At 37.9% G+C, this 6355-nt stretch overlaps 1 pseudogene; it reads right to left on the bottom strand.

The window, feature by feature from the left end:
* Positions 1–201: 201 nt before the first annotated feature.
* Positions 202–1132, bottom strand: LOC112829728 (olfactory receptor 5W2-like; annotated as a pseudogene).
* Positions 1133–6355: the final 5223 nt, after the last annotated feature.

Below are 6355 nucleotides of genomic sequence, written 5' to 3'. Positions count from 1 at the left end.
AACCTAGTATTACTCTTCCTTTGTTTGAACAGAAGACCAAGATCAATAATGGCTCTTCCCACACTCAATTTAGTATAATGATAAATAATAGGAAACATCTAGAAAGTTGTGTTGGTGAGACTATAGGAATGTATGTCAAAGGACCTCAGCTTCAATTTACAAGAATCTTTGAATAAATACCATTAGGTGAAAAATACAGCTTCACCCAGAACATAATTTAGTGCTGATTGCTTTTTTCAAGGCACCTTTCACATCCTTATTCCTTAAGCTGTAGATGAGTGGGTTTAACATAGGAATGACCACTGTGTAGAAGACAGAGGACATTTTGTCTGTGTCCATAGAGTAACTGGAGCTGGGTCGGAAGTACATGAACAGGAGTGTGCCATGAAATATAGCCACTGCGGTTAAGTGGGAGGCACATGTAGAGAAGGCTTTGCGTCTCCCCTCAGCTGCGCTCATTCTAAGGATGGTAGTTATGATGTAGCTGTAGGAGAGGAGGACGGTGATGATGCTGCACCCCACCACACAACCAATGAAAGTGAACATCACTATCTCATTGATGGATGTATCTGAAGATGAGAGGGCTAGCAAGGGTGGGATGTCACAGAAAAAGTGATTGATGATATTGGAATTGCAGAATGACAATCGAAATGTGCAGCAGATGTGGATTGCCGAATCTACTAAGCCCACAAAGTAGGCAAGGGACACGAGCTGGATGCAGATATTCCTGGACATGACGACTGTATAAAGAAGTGGGTTACAAATGGCTACATACCTGTCATAAGCCATGACAGCCAACATGAGACATTCCACATCTGCAAAGACCCCGAAAAAATACATCTGAATTGCACATAAATTATATGGAATCCTCTTTTGTTCAGACAAGAAGTCAGCCAGCATCTTGGGAGAGACAGTGAAGGAGTAGCAGACATCACAGAAAGACAGATTGCTCAGGAAATAATACATGGGCGTGTGGAGCCTGGAGTCCAGCTTGATCAGAAGGATCATCCCTAGATTGGCAATCACGGTTATGCCATAAACTAGCAAAAAGAGCACAAAGAGTCCCTGCTGTACATCTTTCCTGTCCTAGGAGTATGAAGTCAGAAATCACAGTGCAGTTCTCCACAGCCATCACTCAGATCTGGGAATCCCTGCTTGTGAGAGAAGGAAACAGAGCCAGGATTAGCATCATCTTACCATTTTAGCAGATAAACTGCGGGTCCTATTTTTCTGTATTTAGGAAGAGAGACAAGCAATGTCAGGACTCTTTAGGTGAAGCAGACTGTCCTGGAAATATATATAAATCAATATAAATGATTTGATAATTATATTACCTACATTTGTACAGCACTGTACAGAATTTGTAGCACACTTTCATTCAAATTAAAGTATGCTATTTGCATACCAACATATGTTGTATTTATGATAAGTTTTGCTAATTGTTTCTTCTATAAGGAAATTAATCTCCTCATTGTTTGAGGCAATAGTTCTTACAATTATTTGGCCAGATAGCCATGTGTTCAGCAAGGTAGTATTTTTTTTTTTTACATTTAGTACAAATATTGTTATATTCTGTAACAGAGAAGCCTAACTGAGAGGCACAAGTAATGCCACCATCTTTTCCCCTCTTCCTAGGCACAAGTAATGAATATATCCCTTTGTTTCCCCCCAAAATCCGAAATAGTGGGCCATATGAAAAATTCCTTTATACGACATGCTTCTACTTCCCCAGGCAGTCACCCCATGCCCTATCCAGTCTCAATAAACAAGGGATAGAGCCAGTCTGAGATTCAGGACCCACTGGAGCAGGGAGGGTGTGGTTGCTGAAGAACACGGTGGATGGTATCCATGAGCAATACTCTAAATTGGACAGACAGGAAAATGCCAGGGCTAACCATGCTCCCTACTGACAGTTGCTGTTGCTCAACGGAGATTATGAAGAACATTTGGGCTCTAATCATAGAGATTCTGGTAGCAGGTGACAGAGCAGCAAACGAGGGAGGGTGGTTTACTGTGTGAGTCTCTCTGCCCCAATTTACTAGAATTTTCATGGTCTATTCACCAATAGTTCAGATCTGTAAGAGGCATGTTAAAAATACTCATGTCCACAATCCTACACCCCGGAGAGATTAAAGTTTGAGCTGTACCTTTCCCAACTTCCCTAGACTTTTTAATATTGTTTTATTTTATCCCTTTTGCCTTTAAATATCTCTGAAATCTGTCTACTTTTGCTTTAAAAAAAATGGTGGTTGAGAGGTCGATTGATTTTTATGTTCCACTGTTTTTTTTTACCCAAATCAATTATATTGTATGTAATCTCATACAAGTCCTCCTCTGTTTGTGAGAATTTAAGAAAAGTGAAGATGAAGTTAGATGAAGAAGAGATAAAAAAAAATCTGAATAATGATCTAGTGATCAATGTGCAGGTCTCCAAACCCTTTTAAACTCATTTAAATATCACTCCCTGTAGACACATCTTGAAAAAAAAATGCTTCCTTAATAAATTTTTAAAGAATATATAAAAATACAAGTAATACATAAAAAATAATAAAAAAGTTCATTCTAAGGATGAATGTTTGTTTTCCCTGCTTTCTATGTGTATATTTATTTTAAATAAGTAGATTGATAAAAGAAATTGAAATGAAAGTTTGCATAACATATACACTTCTTTGGTTTTATATCATGTTTTCAGTTAAGAAAGGATAAGAAAAACACAAAAATTTATAGTAAAATCGGAAAAACAGCAAAAATTGTTAGTACCTGTCCCAGAATTACTGACCTCCACTCCACGCAGTTCTTTCTGCAGGAGGCTTCAGCATTGTCTCCTGATTGACCTAGATTATATAGTCATCTCTGAGTCTGGTCCCTGGGTGCTCAACACTTAGTCTCACAGGCATAAGCGAGATACCTTATACTGTGGTGGGTTTATTTTCTGATATTTCATAGGGGTATGGTGATTGAACAAGAAATACAGGGCATTAAAAAAATTTGTGTCCCTCTCTACCTTACCACCCAAAATTATACCTATTTTAGGAATAGCGAAATGACCCCATTCAACAAGCATCCCTTATTTCTAATTCTCCAATCCCTATACTCTCCTAGAATTGATTTTTGCGATAATTTCATAATTTACAAAACAAATACACACCCATTCATGCCCAGGTACTTACACAGATGCACAAACTCATTCCCATTAAACACATTCACCACGTAAAGATTTTTGTAGAAACAGCAAAAAACCACTGATTGATATCACATTGCTTATTGATAACTATATTTTGTTGTCTACTGAATTTTTAATTTTTTTAAAATAAGTGATGTCATGATATAAACATTATATATAAAAATAAGTATGATGAATACAGGCCATGCATTCCATTGTATTAATGTACATTAATTTATTCTATCTATCCTCTGCTAAATGACCACTTGATTTATTTTATTTTTTAAATTTTTTTAAGATTTTATTTATTTATTTGACAGGAAGAGACACAGTGAGAGAGGAAACACAAGCAGGGAGCGTGGGAGAAAGAGAAGCAGGCTTCCCACTGAGCAGGGAGCGCATGCAGGGCTCGATCCCAGGACCCTGGGATCATGACCTGAGCTGAAGGCAGACGCTTAATGACTGAGCCACCCAGGCGCCCTGACCACTTGATTTATATACAACTCTACATATCATAAAAACTTTGATATGAGTAAAATGATACAAATATAATTTATCATGTCCATATATATATATATATATTTTTTTTTTTTAAGATTTTCTTTATTTAAGAGAGAGAGAGAGAGAGCGCTTGCAGGAGCAATGGGGAGGGCCAGAGGGAGAAGGAGAAGGAGGCTCCAGCTGAGTGGGCAGCCTGATGTGGGGCTCGATCCCAGGACGCTGGGATCATGACCTGAGCCGAAAGCAGATGCTTAACCTACTGAGCCACCCAGGTGCCACCATACCCATATATTTTTTAAAAATAAATTCTATAAATGGTTTTTAAGAGCACAGAGATTGACCTTAAATAAAGGTAATTTTAGTCTTTTTACCATAGTCAGATGTTTTTGTTATCTAATTATAGGTATATATTATGATGTATTTCATATGTATCACATGTCCTAACTTGTCTCTAACCACTCCATAACGTGTTAGAGAAATTGAAACTGAGAGGTAATAAGTAAAGTTCTAGAGTCTCACTGATACTAAGTTTCATTGAATCTACAGAAATTATTTACAATAGGTTACTGAATATAGTGTAAACAAATATAGTGTAAACAAATTTTGTCTTAAAAATCTAGCACTCTAAACCCTCTGGTAGAATGTGATAGTGTGTGTTAAAGTGACATTCAAAAATTCAGATTTCCCAAAGACTTCCCAGATTTCTAATAGAACTGAGAGGCTGTTTAATCCCACTTCTCCACCAAGGTAAGATCCCAAGGATAATGGAGGGCAGAAGTGTTGCCACATGGGAAGTAACCCAGGTTACTTAAATTAGCTGCGTACTTGAACATTATTAATGTTGGAGAGTGATTTGAAAGCCCCCTGCATTTGCACAATTCCATGAATTGAATAGAAAAGAAATTTTATTTCCTTGAACTTGTGCAACCTGGCAACTAAGGGGAATAATCTCTGTATTGTCTGTTTTCTGAGTCATAGTTTATCATGTTTGTGAATCATTGCTATGCACCTACAAGCATAGGTTCCTATGTATTCTTTAAATGTCTATTCTTGGGCGCCTGGGTGGCTCAGTTGGTTAAGCGACTGCCTTCGGCTCAGGTCATGATCCTGGAGTCCTGGGATCAAGTCCCACATCGGGTTCCCTGCTCAGCAGGGAGTCTGCTTCTCCCTCTGACCCTCTTCCCTCTTGTGCTCTCTGTCTCTCATTCTCTCTCTCTCAAATAAATAAATAAAATCTTTAAAAAAATAAAAAACAAATGTCTACTCTTGATTAATGTTACAAAAAATGTAAAAACATCACATATATTAGATTTTGAAGCGGGTAATTTAATTGCCACAAACTTGTAAGTGAAAAATTTGTGTAAACAAATAACAAAAAAGTGGGATGCAAAAGTCATCTACCAGTTTATGCGCCCAATGCTTCAAGTATTTCTCCTGAAACCTCACCTGGAGTCAACAGAAACATAGGTTTTGCACTTATTTTTTTCACTTGTTTGTCTTTGTTGTTATAGAATTTCCCCTTATTTTCTATAAAACTAGATTGCCCTTCAAGCAAAAGTCAATGAGATGAATATATTTTTTAATTTTTGGAAAAGTGATTTTGGTGACAATTGTTAATGCATTTTCCTAAATGTATTGTTATTCTTTGTGTGATAATCAAAATTCCAAATACCAAATGTACTCCTCTGGGAAATATTGTTGAGACAACTCTCAAAGCTCCTAAATAATTGTCAGTACCTTGCCATCAGATGAACTCAAGAAAATGATGTATTTGTGTTACCTCAGAGCTTTCCTACCGTTCTCTACCTCTCTTACGCATATTTGGAGGAGGGACAGCCATCCTCCATCACCTTCTTCTGATTCCTTTCCATACTAATTTTTCCCGCAGGTCTGTCTGTCTACAGGAAAGTCAAAACTCAGGCTACACTCTGTTCATAGGGGAGCCAGACTTGAACTTCATAAACATGATCTCCCCTCCAGACTACATAGTCTAATCCTAGTCCCCTTTAGATCTGGAGTGTGTCTGGCAATAGAGTGCACAAAATAGGAAAATCTAAATTAATTCTCCAAGGAATTTTTAAAATTTATTATTGTTATGTTAATCACCATACATTACATCATTAGTTTTTGATGTAGTGTTCCATGATTCATTGTTTGTGCATAAACCCAGTGCTCCACGCAGAACGTGCCCTCTTTAATACCCATCACCAGGCTAACCCATCCCCCTACCCCCCTCCCCTCTAGAACCTTCAGTTTGTTTTTCAGAGTCCATCGTCTCTCATCGTTCGTCTCCCCCTCCGATTTACCCCCCTTCATTCTTCCCCTCCTGCTATCTTCTTCTTTTTCTTTTTTCTTAACATATGTTGCATTATTTGTTTCAGAGGTACTGATCTGTGATTCAACAGTCTTGCACAATTCACAATGCTCACCATAGCACATACCTACCCAATGTCTATCACCCAGCCACCCCATCCCTCCCAACCCCCACCACTCCAAAAACACTCAGTTTGTTTCATGAGATTAAGAAATCCTCATATCAGTGAGGTCATATGATACATGTCTTTCTCTGATTGACTTATTTCACTCAGCATAAAACCCTCCAGTTCCATCCACGTCCTTGCAAATGGCAAGATCTCATTCCTTTTGATGGCTGCATAATATTCCATTGTGTATATATACCACTTCTTCTTT

This window comes from Callorhinus ursinus, unplaced genomic scaffold (genome assembly GCF_003265705.2).
Source record: "Callorhinus ursinus isolate GAN/ISIS: 27379988/994484 unplaced genomic scaffold, GSC_fseal_2.0 scaffold21, whole genome shotgun sequence".
Classification (NCBI taxonomy): domain Eukaryota; kingdom Metazoa; phylum Chordata; class Mammalia; order Carnivora; family Otariidae; genus Callorhinus; species Callorhinus ursinus.
This window is presented reverse-complemented; position numbering and strand designations above follow the sequence as displayed.